This window comes from Sturnus vulgaris, chromosome 1, assembly GCF_052056855.1.
Source record: "Sturnus vulgaris isolate bStuVul1 chromosome 1, bStuVul1.hap1, whole genome shotgun sequence".
Lineage (NCBI taxonomy): Eukaryota > Metazoa > Chordata > Aves > Passeriformes > Sturnidae > Sturnus > Sturnus vulgaris.
In genome coordinates, this window is record NC_142243.1 from 3,448,378 (window position 1) to 3,467,190 (window position 18,813).

Here is an 18,813-nt window from a genome sequence, read left to right on the forward strand (position 1 = left end):
ATGGAATCATGGAAGAGTTTGGGCTTTAAGGGTCATCTCATCCAAATCTCTGCCATGGGCAGGGGCCACCTCCACTAGACCAGGGTGCTCCAACCTGGCCTGGAATACTGCCAGGGATCCAGGACACTGCCAGGGATCCAGGACACTGCCAGGGATCCAGGGGCAGCCACAGCTTCTCTGGGCACCCCGTGCCAGGGTCTGACCACCCTCATTGTGAAAAACATCATCCCTAAAATCAGGGAATTATCCCTGTGACCACTCTGGAACAGCCAACAGCTCTGACACGCAGCAAATGGAAGCTGGGATTTGTTACAGAGTGTTTGTTTGGGTTTTTTTGTCTGGTTTCTGGCAGGTTTCAAGCTGGGCTCGTTATCTCTACCTTGCCACGTCCCTGAGCTGCACATCATGAGCCTGTGCAGATCAGCACAGAGAGGAAGGGCAGGGCAATGATGGCACAAAAGTGCTGCCTGGGGTCCTCAAGCCCCTGACAGGTTTGGTTTGTGGCTCTGGTGTTTGTGGTTTTTTTAAATTTTCCTTTTTTTACATCACTCCTGAGCAGTAGTAGCATTTACTTGTTGGGTACAGAGGTCCAGTGATGTAAGGGTGACGTCTGGAAGGAATCAAAGACGTCATTCCCATTAAAGCAAAAGGGGGAGGTTTTTGTCTAAATATAATAAATATTAAAATACTGCAACTGTCTATCCTAACTGGCAGCAGACAGCCTTAAAAATCTATTACAGGAGATTAAGGATGTGGAAAGCATTTCAGTTCATAAGCCAACAAATAAAAGAACTTGAAGAGGGAGGGTTGGAAGGCTCCTCTCCTCTCTCTGATGATAAATGTGGACACAATTTCAAACAGTGCAGAGGTATCCTCAGTCTCACACAAAGGGATTGATTAGGGAGGGAGCTCAGCACTGCAATACAAAATGCAGACTCTTGACTTGTAAACAGAGTTGTTTTCACATGGCCAAATCTTCTCTTAGTTGCCACTGCAGATATCTCATGAGCCAGCACTTCTGGGTCTATTTTCTCCTTGCAGATAATGAGGTTAATTGACAGCTGCAGCATCCTGATAAGACCTGATGGAAGATGGAATGCAGGCCCAGAGACAGATGGAACAAGATAACTCTAATGGCCAGCATTGATAATGATGCTGACCATTATTAAATCTGTGCTTTCATGGAAAGAGGGAAAGAGAGTTACTTCTAAATGTGGTTTCTTCCCCAGCAAATAATCAAATAACAGCAAATGAGGCACTTGAATCTAAGAGGAGCAGTGCAATGGTTCCTTGTAATTTGGAGAGTTCCACACCTGAGAATTAGGAATGGAAGAAGTGTGTGTGTGTGTGTGTGTGTGTGCGTTTTGACAAGCAGTTATTTTAAAAAGTTGCAGAGGCAGAGAAGATTCAATGTGATCCTCTTTGTCTGTCGGTGCAAAAAAAAAAAATAAAAACCAACGAAAAACAAAAAGAGTGGGAGTGGTTATTAGCATGTGAAGAGGACAATAATGTGTTATTTTTGCTCTCTATACTGTTCCTGTGGAATTCATCCAGGAAAACTGCATGTCCTTGTGCACTGCTGCTGAAAAAAAATTGAATTTAACAAAGAAACAGAACATGTTTGACACTGTTTATCTGCAAAACTGGCATTTGCTGCCGAGCAGGTCAGACACAGCTCATTTTATAGTCAGTGGGAAGGAATAGGCCCTTTTCAGGTGTGAGCCACGTGGCATATTTCAGATATTTATTTTAGGGTGAGATTAATCGTGTCCTGGTTTCCACTGACTCTTCACTGGCTCTTCAGTGGCTGACGAGAGTCAAGAGGGAATAACTCCAGTAGAGATTTGTCTAGTGAGAAAAATTGGTGTTCAGTTGTGCAAATCATGGTCTGAAAGACAAACAAACAAACAAAAAAAAGAAGTTAGTTTTGGTTATCACAACAGGACTTCGATCAGATTGATAATGGTCAGATAATATATGAATATAACATCTTGGAAGGAAATAAGGTCTCCTGATAAACTCTTTAACCTGATTGTAAAAGACAGAGGAGGAGTGGCTGGAAGTTGAAGCCAGATTAGTTCACATTAGAAATAAAACATGGTTTTAGTACTCAGTAAAGAACTTCAAGTTGAGTCATATATCCTTCCTTTCTGATGCCTTCAAATAAACAGAGAATGTCTTTCTGAAGGAGATGCTTCACAAATCAGTGAGCACAGGCTCAGTGTGGGTTGAATGTCAGAAAATTACAGAACTATTTAGTTTTGAAAAGCCCTCTAAGACCCTTGAGGCTGGGCATGAATTTAAAAGTGCCAAGCCCATCACTGAGCCCTGTCCCCAAGTGCCACATCCACACCTTCTTCAGCTCCCTCCAGGGATTGTTACTCCACCCTGAGCAGCCTCTTCCAACCATGACAACCCTTTCCAGGGAGAAATGTTTCCTGATATCCAAACTAAACTTCTCCTGGTGCAACCTGGGGCCATTTGTTTCTGTTTTATCACTTGTTCCCTGGAGCAGAGCCTGACCCACCCCTGGCTGCCTCCTCCTGGCAGGGAGTTGTGGAGAATCAGAAGATTCTGTGTCATTCTCCTGTAGTCAAGGTTAAAAACCAAATTGTTACATTTCCTCTTTAATTTATCTCTAACTTTGCCAAATATTGTTGCCTGAAATAAAAATGACTGAGTTTTTCTTCTCACCTTTTGCTCTTTCTCATCCTTCTCTCTTTCTTTACATGATGTGTAACAGAAATGGTCCAGATCATTTTGCTTATTCATAAAAAATATTTTTTCTTCATTTACGAGAAGTTGTTTTATTTTTGATTTGTTTTTGTTTCGGGGTTTGAGATTTTTTTTAATATATATATTAAACCATAGGATGTAACAATGCTCAGAAGACTTTATAGTGTAGGAATAACTGAATCCCTTCACTTCAGCAGACTCTTAGTGTCTACATGGTTCAGAGATCACACATTTTAAAAGGACAATATAAAATATGAACTTGACATGCTATGTGTTTGGCACATTTAGTGATTGCCACAAAATTTGGCAAAACTTTAGGGATTGCTGCTGTGATTAGGACCAGGTTTTCACTGAGTCTGGAGCAGAGGCTCATATTCTACATCCTCCCTGACCTTTAGGGAAGGAATTTTGGAACTGCTCACAGCATTGCCTATTTATCCTCAGAGGCTGCAGAGATTCACAAAGTATTTTTGACTAATTAAACCACTCAGTTTGGGTAATGCCCATTCCATTTACACACATCTCAAAGTCTCAGCTAAACATCTGCTTCTTTTCCCTTCTGTCACTGGCTGGTGTTATTAAATCTCCTATAGGCTGCTATAAATTATTAATTAGGAAAACAGCCTGCTGTCTGACAAGACTGGCTCTGCCATTTTGTCAAACCCATTAACCTGGTTAGAGGTACATGCATGTTCTGTCCCATTATCCAGCAAACTCTAACATCACTATAAACAAGATTATCTGTCTCTTGCCTGCAGGAATATTTTACAGCTTTTTGCACTGGTCTGAGTCTTTCCTAAAACTCCTATGAAAACAAGAAATGCAGATTTTGGCTGCCTCTGCCTGGTCCCCTCAATCCCCATGACACTGCTGTTTTAGGACCATATGATGGAAACAGCAGAACACAGAGAAAAGCTTATTTGAAGATTATTTAATTTCTAAAGAAGTTATTAGTCAATATAAAATATCATCAGCATGGGTCATGATCCCCAGCTGACCAGACTAATAATATTTTTGCAGGTATCTGTGAAAAGAACATTTATAGCAAGATAATGAGATACTCTGGATCCTTACAAGAACTTCTTTCCAAGCACAAGGGAGAGCCCAAGCAAAAGATCCCAGGGGAAAGTCACTGTAAATCTTTGTGAATCTTCATCACTTCTGGGTGATGGCCTCCACATGTGAATTTTGGACACAGAGTTCACTTTTTTCCTTCAAAAACCAGACTTTTGACTCCCTTTGCAGAATAAGTTGATAGATCTTAAGACCTTACTGTCCTAGGGTTTGGATTTATAATTATGACTATATAATAAGAGCTCTTGCTCATATAATTTCTCCTCTCCCTTTCTTACCCTGCTTTTCCCTTATCTTAGAAAAAAAATTGATAAAACCTTTATGGATAATACCTTTTTATTTCTGTCCTGAAAAGTTCAGATTATAGCTGTCAATACCATTTCCTTCTGAAAGGAGAATTTAACTGAAAATATTTTCTGGTGTTTAGGATTCTAAGCTTAAAAAAAATGTGACTTTTGAACCAGAGAAGGTTGTAAACCTCATCCAGAAGTGAGAGCTTTTATTCAGTCCATGCTGGGAACAACATTTTTATTGGGAACAAACAGTTGCAGAATAGATATCAAATCAAATGAGCTGGAAGTTTGTTGGAAGGAAATGGCTTTTGTGGTTTCATACTTTCTTTGCTCATTAAAATGCCAATAACTTGACAGCACAGTGCTTAGTTATGGTCAGCACTCCAGACACCCCTGTGCTCTATAAATAACATTTATATTGCCAACTTTTTCACATGCACAGGAAGTTTTTATTCTCATCATCTTGATTCCTGTCTCTACCTTCTGGCAGGTTGTTGCTGCTTTCCCTTGAAGAATTTCCTCTTACTTCTGTCTTCTTTTCCAGCTCAAGTCCTGTTCTGGAGGAAAATAAGATTTTCAGGTTTGTTTAATACACAAAGACCTTGACTATATCCTCTTTAGTTACAGTTTTCCAGTCTTCCCTCATTCTGAATTTTAAACTTTTACTTCATTTTAGCTTTTAGTGACTTTTTTTCTTAATCCCTTCCAACTAGGTTCTTTATTAGACTAACAAACATTTTTTTCCTAAAAGTTTAATACCTTTAACACATGTTAAATTCCCAGAGCTTTGTTCCTAATGCAAAATTCCAATGTTTTTTCAGCACCCCGGGTTATTTGAAATGTACATCCCCATAGGACTGGGGATCATTATCGTCATCACAGTCACAATTTAAAAATAAAAAATAATAATATCATGACGTCTCTTGGAATAATTCAAGGATAAAGAATGACAATCCAACTGCAGTTTGGTAAAATTTGTAGGGTCCTTAAGTAGGAGTGAATTTTTCTGTTGTCTGTGGGGTTTTTGTGCTTATGAGGGAACCTTGCTGAAATTGCTAAGGAGGTTTGATTTAATCTTTCTGTGAGGTTTTCCTAAGGTGTTCACTAAAGTAAATAATATCACTATTGTAAGATGTTGCTTGCAAGTATTTTCTTGTAATGCACTTTGTATCTCGTTCCCTCGACAAACAAATGACTCAGTGTGATGGGGTGCTATAAAAATATGAAATTATGACCTAGAAAGACAAAGAAACAAATAATTCCCCCCTCCCTCCATTTTATGGGAAAAAATTGTTTCTAGGAAGGGAAAGGAAGCTGGTTAGAATTGTACCACAGACTAATTTTTTCACCAAAAATGTATTTAAAAATTAATTCAAAATTATTTGGATGAAAAAGTTTTAACAATAGAAAATGAAACTACCAGCTCCTCCAACATATTAATCACATTTGTCATCATTAAGTTCTTAACTTGTTTCCATTTAGGGAACCCTTTGAGAATGGAATAAAATCATGTCCTAAACAAGGAGAACTTTTTTTTTTTTTCTTCTCTGACAAATCAAAAATTTTATTCCAACTATGTGGGGACCAATTAAAAACACAGCTAGGGCTGAGATTGAATGAGTCCATGTGAGTAAGATTTATCCTGCCAGACTTCATGGGAGAGATCTATTTATTTATCATTTTGGAAGTGCCTGTTGGCATTTTCCATTTATTTACCTTTTTGGAAGTGCCCGTTGGCATTGGGGATGCTCACCTGTTGTGGGTACCAAGCATCCACAGAGGTCTGGCAAACCTGGCAGCATGTGGAGGAGTTTTATGCCCTCCTGGAGCACAGCTATGAAGCTGGCAGGGTAAGAAATTTTATTTAGGGATGAGAATCCTATCCTAGATCTGACCATAAAGGGTGATGGCCACCCCAGTTCAATGTCTGTAATGTCAGTGTTAATTTTTATTGAGCTGGATCCTGCTCATCCCCAACTCCCAACTGTGCAGAACATCAGCTGAAGGTGACAGAGAAGATTCCTTTTTAGCTTTGGCCCTTTCAGTCTGCAGCTTTGGCACAGAGGATGAGGCCACTTAACTGAGAATTCTTCACCTCAGGGAGGTTATTTTCTGGTGTGAAATAAATGTGCTGTGCTCCAATGCTCCAATATTAATTTCTGTTCATATCAGAAAAGAATTGTTGCTTTCTCCATGGTGTCCCAAGCCAGAAAATATGAGATTTCATAGAGTCAAAAGATTATTTAAGTTGGAAGGGACCTATAAAATCTCTGAGTTCAAATGTTAACCCAGCACTGCCAGATCCACCACTAATCTATGCACCCAAGTGCCACATCCACACAAAATCCCTCCAGGGATGGTGACTCCATCACTTCCATGGTGTGATGGGTTGACTTGGGGCAGCCTGTTCCAATGTCTGACCAGTCCTTCTGTGAAGAATTATTTCCTAAAATCCAGTCTAAACCTCCCCTGGTGCAACTTGAGATGATTTCCTCTCGTTCTGTCTCTTGCTACCTGGGAGAAGAGACCAACCCCACATCATTCCTTTCAGGAAGATGAGGAGCTCCCTTTCCAGACTGAGCTGCACTTCATCACTTTTTTGGGGTCTCCAGCAGCCTTTTAGGGCTACATGCCAGCTGGGACTAGAAAATTCCTCAGAACCCTCCGATCTTCATCAACAACAGCATCCACAACCCGTGCTGGCTCAGGATAAATACTTGGACTGGGCAAGGTGAGCTGAACATCAGGCCACACTGAGAGACAAAGCCACTTGCCACCACGAGCTGTTTTGTGTCAGGCACAGGCTCAGCTGCTCAGCAGGGACTAAAGAGACGAGCAAAATTAGCTTCTGTTGTGCTATGTGCACTGTCAATCCATTTTCCATGCCCCACAGTGGTGACCTGGAAGTCTGCTGCACACAATTTTTTGTTCCATCTGGCTTGTTTGAAGGCTAGGAGGGGAAAAATGTGACTGGATGGGAGGGTTGGAGTGGATACATGCAGTCCTAAGTGTTTTCAATAGGGCATTAATTGAAATGTTGTTGATGCTGTTTGCCTCAGCTGTAGCTGTTCATAATAATTAGGTTGATGGATTCAGAGAGGAACAAAAAAAATGTCTCTCTTCTCAGAGAGAAGGAAATTTAAGCACTGGGTTGGGGATTTGGGAGTCTAGTAAACCCCTGCTCCTGGTAAATTGGATGTGCACAAGTGCTGGGGCTGGATGGGATGTATCCAGCAGGGAGCTGGCTGACAAAATGCTGTCACTTTGCATCCTCAGTGAAAGTTTGCTAAAGAGGTGTCCCCAGTGTAAATAAAATGAAATAAAAACAAAGAAGGTTCAGAGAGCCGTGTGGCAGTTGCCTTACCACAATCCCTGGGAATGAAGCAAACCTTCCTGTGATCACTGCCTGGGGAAGAAGTTCTGCCTCGTGTCCAGGTGGAATTTCCTGGGGTCAGTCCCTACCCATTCCTCTGGTGCCATTGCTGGACCCCACAGAGCAGAGCTGGACCTGATCTGAGCCCTCCCTGCACACGGGGACATCCAGGGATGGGGCCCCTCTCTGTCACCTCCTCTTGAGGCTGAACAGCCCCAGCTGTCTCAGCCTTTGCTCATCACAGAGCTGCTCCAGCCCCTTCATCACCTCCATGGTCCTCCTCTGGACCTGCTCCAGGAGGTCTTGGTTTACTCCCCTCCTCCTGGGAAATAATTTCTCCAAGCTCTCCTGTCTTAAAACATGCACAGACTACACAAGCCCACCTGAGAGGAGAAGAAACACAGTCTGGCCACCTGATTTATGCTGAGACTGGACAATGCAGCACTGAGGGAACCTGTTTCTCATTGTTCTTGATTTCTTTCTCCTTGACCTCGCTCTGTTGAAGCTTTTAAATGTTTTGTAATTAACCACACCTTGCCTCCACTCTGCCAGACTTCCTTCAGCAGTTCAGGAGAGGTGTGGGATTTCCAAGGGGTTTTTTTCTTGATCTGTCAAGCTCATGAATTTGGTAATAAACTGGATGGAAAATGTGGGAGCTGAGAAATGAGCACATCCCATTCTCCAAGGAGTGCCCATGGTCTCTGGTCACAGACCCACACAAAATCTGAGCTGATGAGCCCCTCTTAACAGCTGAGAAGTGAATATGGGAGACGTGTCCAGCCCTAATTCTGGGAAATTCAAAGTAAAATGGGACATCTTTGGTCCTGATGTGGCCAATTTGAGCTGCACGTCACTGGAGTGACAGCAGGCACAGCCAGCTGTGCCACAGAACATGGAAACTTCTCCTTGGAACATGGAAACTTCTCCTTGGAACATGGAAGCTTCTCCTTGGAACATGGAAAGTGGAAACTTCTCCATGGAACATGGAAACTTCTCCATGGAACATGGAAAGTGGAAACTTCTCCATGGAACATGGAACATGGAATGTGGAACATGGATATTTCTCCATGGAACATGGAACATGGATATTTCTCCATGGAACATGGAATGTGGAAACTTCTCCAGCCACAGACACTGGGGATGCTCTGGCTGTGCCTCAAAGCATCTCAGCAGCTGTTTGATTGGATTTGCCTCTGCCATGGGCACAGCCATACAGGAACAGTCAATTGCTGTCCCTGGTAACATGGGTGCCCCCTCTAACCTTCACCTGATCTGTGACTCGTGTCCCCAGCCAGGTCACCAGGCTGCCAGCTGGACAGGAAACCCCAGGAGCAAACTTTTTCGGGAGAAGTCTGGTAAATTGAGTGTCTGGGTCATAAGTGTTTGCTCTGGTGACATGGGGGTCACCACTGAGCCCCAAGTGTCACATCATTTAAACACCCTCAAGGATGGCAACTCCCTGGGTTCCTGCTTCAACACTTGACCACCCTTTCCATGAAGAATTTTTTCCTAATACCCAACCTAAACCTCTTCAAATTGAAGCCTTTCCCTCTTCTGTCATTTTTTCCTTGGGATTTGATTACTTGGTATGAAATCCCTCACAGGTATAAATAAATAATAAAACCTCCAAAGGAATCAAAACCTTGTATTTTGCTTCTTGATTTCTACAAAGACATCACGACATGTTTTAAAGCTGTTCTGTGACAATCAGGAAAGGGGGAAACTTTTATTTTCCTTTTCAGTTATGTTTAACTTTTTTCTCTCTTCACAGTAACATAGGAACTGGGACTTTAAGGAGGAAAAAATATAATTTGGGTGTTCATTTAAAGCATCCAAAGTGGCTTGGATGCTTTTGTGGAGCTCAGTGAAATGAATTTTACTCTCCTTTCTAAGACTCCAGTAAATAACACGACAACTGGGAACGCTGGTTCCTTCACCCATGGCAAGCAGTATTTTTTCCTTCATTCTGGTGAAATGTTAGAATGATATTTATTTCCTTTCATGTCTAAAAAACGTTTGGCACCAGCATCATAACTTACCCCTTCCAGACCATATCAGAAAATAAACGGGATTAAAACCATTCTGTACTGATGAAGGATTATTCTTTCTTTTTTTGCTTATTTGAACAAGAAACTCACATTTAAATTTCAAGTTAATATTTTAGGATTCAAGAACTATATTTTTTTTTTTTGCCCAGTCTACTGAATTATAGATTTTTAGTAGCAAGGATATGTAAGAAAACATTTATTCACTCAGGCTGACATTGGAGTCATATCTTTTGAATAAAACAGGACAAGGGATGCTCAAAAACTCTGAAAATGAGAGCAGACTGTACCTCTGCTGTTGCACTCATGGATCTGCTTCTGCTGCTTATTTTTCAGCTGAAATAACAGCTTTTTGTTTGAGAATTCCCATTGGTTGCTGGAAATAATAATAATAAGTCCTGGGGGGAAAAAAAGGCAGTTCTAGGTGGGGATATGGAAAAGAGAGAAATTCCCAGAGAAACAGAGAGAAATTCCCAGAGTAACAGAGATCTTATGTACAGATTTTTTAATAATTAAAAAAAAAAGAGAGAAAAAAAGGGTGAAAAAGGAGAAGCAAATGGAAGGTTCTGGGCTAAAAAGCTGATTCTGTGTATCTGTGTGGTAAAAAAGGAGACAAGATCTATCATGAAGGATTTACTTTTATTATTCATAAGCACCTGAGAAAACCAGACCTTTCTGCCTGAGCTGCTCCTGTGGGGCTCCTTGAGAAGGTCTGATCAATTCAGTCAATGGACACTGAGATCCAGGTCCTCTCATCCTTAATGAGACATCCAGTGTGGGTGACATAAGTGATGCTGAAAATCTGCCTGGGTTTGTCCAGTGCTGGCCAGTGAAGCCCTGGGGGATGAAATTCCCACCCACATCTGCACTTCAGGCATGAGAGGAGAGGGGAGGAAAATCCCACCACGGGAAAGAGAGCAGGGCCAGCCAATTAACACTTGATAAAACAGGGTTAACAGTGCCACCTCTCCTCCTGCCTCGTGTTTCATGGAATCCCAGAATGGTTTAGTTGGAAGGGACCTCAAAGATCATCCAGTGCCACCCCTGCCATGGGCAGGGACACCTTGCACTATCCCAGGTTGCTCCAAGCCGTGTCAAAGTTTGCTGGAAAAATGACCAGAATATGACAGTGTCATAAAATTGCCTAATTTTGAATGCTGCTCCTACACACAGAAGTTGACCCAAGGAAATAATTAGTTCATTCCAAGATATTTGGGCTTTTGGATGTTAAACTCCAAATGAAACCTCAGCTGCCCAGGACAGGGAAAGGAGGATTATTCTCTCCCCTGACAGGTCTGTGTCCTTCTCTCCTTCTCCCTCTCAAAAAAGATATTTTGACCTTTAATTCTTCAATCAGGCTCTGTGATTCATTTTTCTTGGGTTTATATTCACATTTTACAAGCTTCTCCTCTGGAAAATTTGTCTTTCTTGTAAAAGCGAAATTAAAACCAATAATTTGGGTGTAATATACATCGATTAGCAAATGCTTCTGCATGTTCCCAACTCTTTATCAACCCAGCTGCCCTTTGCAGGATAAGGAGCTGAGAATTTTGAAGAAAACTTATGGATAACAGAGTTCCAGGACCTCTTTGAACAGTTGAAACTGTGCTACATCTGTTCAGCTTCAGATTTTCTTGCACTTTTGTCTGAACTGTTTGATTCTGAGCATTCCAGCACACACAAAGTTGATCTGACTGGGTAAAACTATGAACTATTTTCATCTTCCAGTAGAGAGTGTGTTCTGGTTTTTTATCAATCATTGGGGATTTATTTGATATGTATTAGCTGAATTCTTCTGAAGTTATTAGTTTTTTTTCACAGAAACAATGAGCAATTTATAAAAGTCATTCCCTGGTGGCCTTGGTCAAGCCTGAAGTCTTATATCAGGAAGAAAAACCTGACACATTAACCTTTGTTACCTTGAATATCTGAAAAAAAAAAAAAAAAAGAAAAAAAGAAAGAAAAAATATTTAATAGCTGTGAAAGAACATATTTAATTTAAAAAAAAATAAAAAAAGAAAAAAGAAAAGAGAGCCAAGGCAGCAAGAGACCACAAACTGCTACAGGAAAAAGAAGAAATCAGGGCAGGCCAAATTCTCAGAGTAAATTGGTGAGATTCCAGTAAAGTCAGTGGTGCTGGGTCAGATTAATCTGAGTTGTGGATCTGGGCTGTAGAGGATAAGTACATGAGAGCTGCTGAATCAAAGGCAGATGAAAACACTGCTGAGCTGAACTAAGTATTCCCATCACCCTCCAAAACTGAGAAGAAAAAGAAAAGCAGGTCACGTTTCTGCTGTCTTTCCACAGCTTCCAAAATAATCATGGTTTACTCCTAATACTGCTGTAACTTAGCACTATATACTTCTTTATTTACACACACAGCACCATTTTAATCCACATTTTCCTCTTCTTTCCATTCTCTCAAATTAAATTATAGCCTTGATGGCTCTGGGTAATGCACAATGAAAATATTCTCCTTGAGCTATGATTCTAAATCCCCAAATGGATTTGTATAAATAAACTGCTGAGGTATCATTCCTCTGTCATTTGACATATTAAAAATTAGGATGTATTTTTCCCTCCATGCTGCTCTAAAGCAGGAAATAATTTTCATTTTCCTTTGCTGTACCACAATCAAAGTTTGTAGGCAGCAGTTTAGCTTAATCATACTTATGCAATTACTGTCAGAGCCTGACATTTTCCTTTCACCTTTACTATTCCCAGGAGATTAAGCTATCAACCCTTCAAGATCATTACAGTTGTTTACATGCAGGTGGCAAAAGGAGTCTCAAACAGCAGGAAATCTTTATATCTGGCTATGGCATGAACCAAACTCTCTGTATTTTGGGGATTTTTTTATTTATTGGAATGGAATGGAAGCTGGATCCACACCTGAGAAATGGAGTAAACAGAGAAACACAAACATTTTTCTGTAAGAAGTTGGAGACAGCTATATAGGAATTCTAATGGAGTGGATGTTCCACAGACATCCCAGGATGTGTTTTCATGCTGGAATGATGGGAACCACCTGGATATCAGATAATCCTTTCAATTTTTCTCCTCCTCATAAGCCAACCTACTAAAGTCGACATGGTTGCTGCCCTGAGAGAAAACTTTGCAGAACTGTTGAGGAAGGAGCAGCAGATGAGTCTGACAGGTTTTGATTCTCCACTCTGGTTTTTTTTTATTATTTTTTGTGCCAGTTAAACCTGCTGCAGGTGTTCCTGCCCCTGGGGAGGCTGCTCAGAGCAGCTGCTCTTGGGTTGACCAGCACCGAGGCTGTGTGAGCTCTGAAATGCCAGGGTTTGAAAACAGCAGCTGCTCCTGCAGGGCTCCCGTGGCTGAAAGGAGTTGGCAGAGACTCCAAAAACCTGTCTGGCTTCTCAGCCATGCCCTCACTTGGCCTTCAGTTGTTGCTCAGGTGAGATGTTCATGCAGGTGAACACGCTCTAGACAGTGCCTGGACTTGCTCATGTTTATTGGCCTGTAAGTAGAGCCATACCATCAAAGATCAGACTGGTTTGGGTTGGAAGGGACCTCAAACACCATCCAGTTCCAACCCCCTGCCCTGGGCAAGGACACCTTCCCCTAGACCAGGTTGCTGGCTCACAACTCTTCCATGCAACACTGGACACCTCTTCTCTCTCAGATGCCACAGCAAACTTTGCTTCCAGTTCCATTTTCACCTGCCCAGCACCACCAGTACATAAAATACAAGGCACAAACAAAGTCTTCATCATTTTTTAATCGATTTTCTAAAGGAAAGGAAGTTTCTGCAACCCTGCTGCATGTCTGCCAGTCCCCACTATTCATCAAATACCTTGGCCAGGTTCAATCATCATTAGACAAGAGGTAAATGCTTCAAGGATATTAAAGTCTGCTAAGGATGGTTAGGAAGAAAGAGGAGATGGGCAACAGCTGGTGTTGCAATTATAAGAATTGGATATTCAGGATTTTAATCATAATATTTGACACCATTATTTTCCATCTTCAGAATGGAAAAGAAACCAGATTTTGCAAGGCCTTCTGCTAATGAAGATCTTTATTCTTTTCTTTTTAAATCCCCTGGGCAACCAGCACAATGTGGTGAACATTTCTATGGTTAAACTTGTTGTTTCTTTTCATTTTGTATAAATCAAGTTATTTGTTTAATTACTCTGTTCCCTCAAGTTGTTAAAACCACATCAAGATTCTTTTAATTTCTCGGTATATTATATTCCTCATTTCATTAAACTGAAGCAGTTACTTAAAGCTTACAATGTTCACTCCTCCAGCATAGACACAGAAATCAGAATTACCTCAAAGGTTCTCCTTATTTCTTTAGCTATATAATCTCCCCTTTCTTTACAGTGTAAGGCTAAGTCTTCTATTATTGCTATGGAATATTTAAAACCCATTCAAAATGGGTTTCCAAAGACATTTGGAATGAAAATCATTAAGAAAGCCATTTTCAGTAATTTCATGAACTCTATTTCTTCCCCGAATTTACATTTCAGTGTGAAAGGTAATAGTATGGTCATGTAGGTAAAAATTACCATAAATTTAATTAACTGCATTGCTTAACATAATAAAAACTCCTATCTGTTAAACAGGATTTCTTCATTTAAAAAGAAAAGAAAAAGATGATTGTACATTTTTTAAACTGCTCTTTCCAGTGACAAGAATGCAGCAAACATTTCACTTGGCTGAATGAGGAAATTAAATGATGAAGGGATTGCTCTCCCCACGTGATTCCTCAGACCACCACAACCTGTGTGCAGCCTCCAGCAAATGCACAACCAGACTTTATGCATTTGCTCAGTAGATTATCCTTCCTTTTCAACCACAGTCACAAATTCTGTTCTGTGCTGCAGTTTTCAACCTCTTCCTGCAGCTGAACTTCAAGCACAAGTTAGAAATCCAACTGGATAATTAGTGTCTTACTAAGGCTTTCATTAAGCAACCTTTTCATGTATCAAGGGTAGATAGGATTTCAAGAGCTGATATTTCTCACTTGCAGATAATGGACAAAAAATAATCCTTTCCAAGCACAAATAATAGCTGGGCTGACTGGGATGCAGAATAAAGAAGTGGAGCAGCAAAAAGTTCACCAAGTCACAGGAGAGGGAGGCAGACACAGATCATTTTGCTCTGGCAGTATTTGCCATATTAAATAAATGTGATTCTTCAGCTTCCTTGCACAAATGTTACTGATTCTCTGTGACTGCAAGGACTATAAATTTCAGGTTGCATTTCACCTCTTGCTGTGCAAAACCTTGCAAAAAAACCTGAAGCTATCCACTATCAGCACTGAACCAGCATGGATCTCAAGGACATTCCCAGCAGAAGACAGTTCATTTAAGGATCTTTAATTAATTAAAGACAGGAATCAGGACCTGTCTGTCTTATAAGCTTCCAGGAGTGTTGTACTCTGAGTCTTGAAAGTCGTGAAAACAAGAGATTTTGAGATACTCAAGATGTGAATCTTGGGGCTTAATTTTTAGGCTCTTACTTCTTAGAAATGTTATGTAAAGAAATTCTAAATAATGTGCTCATTTTCTGTTTAATTAGTGCTTTTTTGGCTTCTGGCTCTGTAGAATAATATGGTAAAGAATTTGTCCTGAGGACCAAGAAGTGTTTCATAAAGAGATTAAAAAGCATGGACAAAATTATCATGAGCAATGTGTTGAGTGGACTCAGTCCAGCTCCCAAAGGGCTCTAACACTGCATTAGGCAAAATATTTGTCCAATTTATAAAGCTCTGAGCATGAATAGAAATAACATGAACTCCCTTTGATCTTTCCTAAGGGCAAAGATAAAAGGATACTTAGTAAGGGATGTGAAATTTCACCTTTGTGTAGCCAATACCTCGTAAGTCACAGGTCGTCTCCATTTCTCATTCCATTCCCTGAGCTCTGCATTTCCTGAGCACTCATTTGTGATAGATTTTTCTCAAGATAACATTTTATTTTTTTTTTCTGAAAATACAGCTCACAGGAAACACTAGTTCCTCCTCCAAAGTAAAAGAAACAAATATCAGCCAGAATAATGACTCTATGATTTTCCTGTTCAAGTTCTTTAAGGTTGCTACTTTTTTCGTTTTCACTTTTTTTCATTTTCTCATTTTCATTTTAAGAGATTGATCTGAAATTTAATTACATTGAAGAGCCAGTGAAATAAAAAATATGAGGACTGTGTTTGTAAATAGGTATGGCCACATTTTTGGATGTGGCACTTAGAGACAGGGGTTAGTGGTTGGGCCTGGCAGGGTGAGGTTAATGCTTGGACTCAGTGATCCTGGAGGTTTTTTCCAACTTCCATGACTCCAGGACTCAGTGATTTTTTTACTCAGGCAGAGATGTAAAAACAGGTAAAAATGTATTTTACATTTGCACTTTCAGGTTGTGTTAATGGTTTTATTTTCATAGCACACCAGAGAGGCTGGCAGGAAAAATAGCTAATATTCTGCTGGAGGTTGTATAAATATATGAGAGTTATCTCCTAATAATCATCATCTCAAAATCCTCAATCACAATTATCCCCAGAAGATGTCCAGGAGGTACAACCTGACTTTTCCACTGCGTGCAAATTAATACTGCCAGAATTGAGTAGCTTTATTCAAGTTACACAAAGAGCAAAGTTCCTTTCCTGAGACCCCATCAAGCAGAATCAATAGCTGGATTCATTTGAGCAGGGACAATCTAATTTTATGCAGCAACACCACTCTCACCTCCCAAGCAGCAGAGCTGGAATGGGCTCTCCACACTGCACATTTTTAAGTGCCCTGTGTTCAGCCAGGTTATAAATTATCCCTTCACATCCTGAAGTAAAACTGGAGAGGTCCTTGCTATGAAAATACAAGAGCAGGCACAATGAAATGGGCATTTTGAGCAGAGATAACCTGTGCCTGGTTCCTGAAAATGAACAGCCAGGCTGCTGGCAATTATCTCTAATTACAGTTGGTACAAAAGGGTTTTCACAATGCACTTTTTGTGCAAAGTGCAACCTTGAGATGAGGTCCCAAGGCTGAAACATTTGTTCCCCTTGTCCATTAAGTGAGTTTTTAAAAAGTAATAATTAGAAGATCATTCAGGAGGAAAGATAACACTCTGACATGTTCACTTAGTAAAGACATAAGACTTATTATTTGCTTCTCAAGAGGCCTGATCCTGTCCCATCGATTTAACATGAACCATCACGTAAACATTTAATTACCAGAAATGAAAGAAAAAGAGAGGGAAAAAGTATCATTAAACCCATTTTCCAGATAAAGAATCTGTCACAAAATGTTACTTGCATACATTCTGCTTCAAAGCTCAGAAACTCCCAGCCCAGGGGTAAATTTTAGGACTCAAATAACTTGGAATTTCTCAGAAAAGTTCTCTCAAAAATATCACAAACAAAGATATATCAGCCTCAGTTATAGCTTTTCTGATCATTTTTTAGGTTCAGATTTTGCTTTGCCCCTGTTGTGTTGATGAAGTGTGAAGCAAAGAGATCAATACACTTTGATAGGATAGCAAAGGATAATCTTCCTTCTGTGCTAGGAACATAAATATTGGTCTGCTCTTGTCAAGCAGATCCTACTGCAAGACCTGTCCAGATGTTTGCAGTTTTGTCAATCCATTCATCATTCCTTGCTTGCTCTGTTTTTTCCACCTGAGCTCTGTTGGTAAACAACTGTTTTTGAGCAGATCTTGGGATGAAAATTCTGCCTTTCCTTACACACTGCTGATAAGGGGCACAAGGGGAGCTGAGCTGAAAATGAAAAATAAGCCTTTATTTATAGATTGGGTAAAACGAATTCTTTCGTGCCTCTTTCCTCTAGTGTTCCTTATACTGCCACATAAAACCCTCAGTATTTACTGCATCATTTACCTGACCACTGCATTCACTGTGTTTAGAACCAGGATTGATTAAAATACTCATCTAAAAGTAATTACCAAGGACAACAAATATCAAAATTTAAATTGCACTCTATATATCTCTTGGTTCTTAGAAATTATTTCAAATGTCTATTTCATAAACAGAAAGAAAAAATAAAAAAATTAAAATGTCATTTGTCTCTAAGTCTCCCATCTCAGGAATCTGTTGAAGTACTTTCTGAAAAATAAAAGTTACAAAAATCCCCTCTCGGGCAAATGAGCTTCAGCGTATTGGCCTTGGACTTGAAAGGTCTGATTTTGTGGGCTGGTTGTACTTTCTTCCTTCAGAATTAAAAGCAATTGGTGTCCCTTCTCACCTTCAATGATCAAAAGACTCTCTTGAGCCATTATGCTAATTAGTCTCATAGACAGCACTGAATTAAAATAGAATATTTTATACTTGTTAATTGCCTGAGATCCACAGATGAAGGTACTTGGATGTGTTGTCCAGAGAAGCTGTGGCTGCCCCTGGATCCCTGGAAGTGTCCAAGGCCAGGTTGGATGGAGCTTGGAGCAGCCTGGGACAGGGGAAGGTGTCCCTGCCCATGGCAGAGGGGTTGGAATGAGATGAGCTTTAAGGTTCCTTCCAACCCAAACCATTCTAGATTTCTATAAAAAGGTATTTTAAATGAATTTGATTATTCCTGTTGAGTACAAGACCATACAAGTCAAGACAGAGCTGAAGAGGAACAGCAGAAGCAATGGTGCAAAAAGTGGCCCAATAAATGTGATCATTATTCAAACAGCCCCAGAGAAATGTGCTAGCACAGATGACAGAGCACTGGGCTTGCTTTGCTATCCATTGTCACATTTTCAAACTAATGAGCACCAGGACATGTTTGGTCTGATCTGCAGCTCTGACACTGGGGGTATCTAGAGTTTTATGGACAATAAAAAAGAACAAGAAACAACTGAAAGAACCTTTTTAAAAAACATATCACCATTTTTAGGTAACTCTGAGATTGCCCTCAGGCCCCAAAACAGAATATCTTTTTCAATGGCAAACCCTGTGGAACGGGAGGAGCTGTGTGCTTCATGCCTTGCCTCAGCAGCAGAGATGTTGCCCTAGAAACACAGCACAGAGTAAGTTTGACAAGGCAGCCTCTACTGTACAAAAAAATTAACAGTTTCCATGTGGTGCACTGACCATGGCTGTAGATATCAGGAATCTCCCACTCATCCCTGTTTGGGAAATTTTAAAATGCTCCAGTGTGTGCTTTTCAAACACATCAGGGCTCAGTTCTGCAGAGAACACCTGGTCTGTCACTGAGACCATGGCTTGGCAGGAGGAACACCTGGTGTCCCCAAATTTTGAGCCAGTGACTGTGGTGTCAGGAGATCAGGTGCTGGTGGCTGGCCTGGTAGTATCTCCGTGTTTATTCTGCAGA

General features: G+C 40.5%; 1 long non-coding RNA gene across 1 annotated transcript in view; it reads right to left on the reverse strand.

Moving 5' to 3' along the window:
* Nucleotides 1-994: 994 nt before the first annotated feature.
* The window catches only part of LOC148225052 (uncharacterized), a 34,667-nt gene continuing 16,848 nt past the window's right edge, over nt 995-18,813 (reverse strand). The window contains exons 3-4 of the long non-coding RNA XR_015798780.1: nt 4,584-4,660; nt 995-1,888 (exon numbers count right to left, since the gene is read on the reverse strand). This is a non-coding gene — a long non-coding RNA (uncharacterized LOC148225052). The remainder of the gene's footprint in view (nt 1,889-4,583; nt 4,661-18,813) is intronic.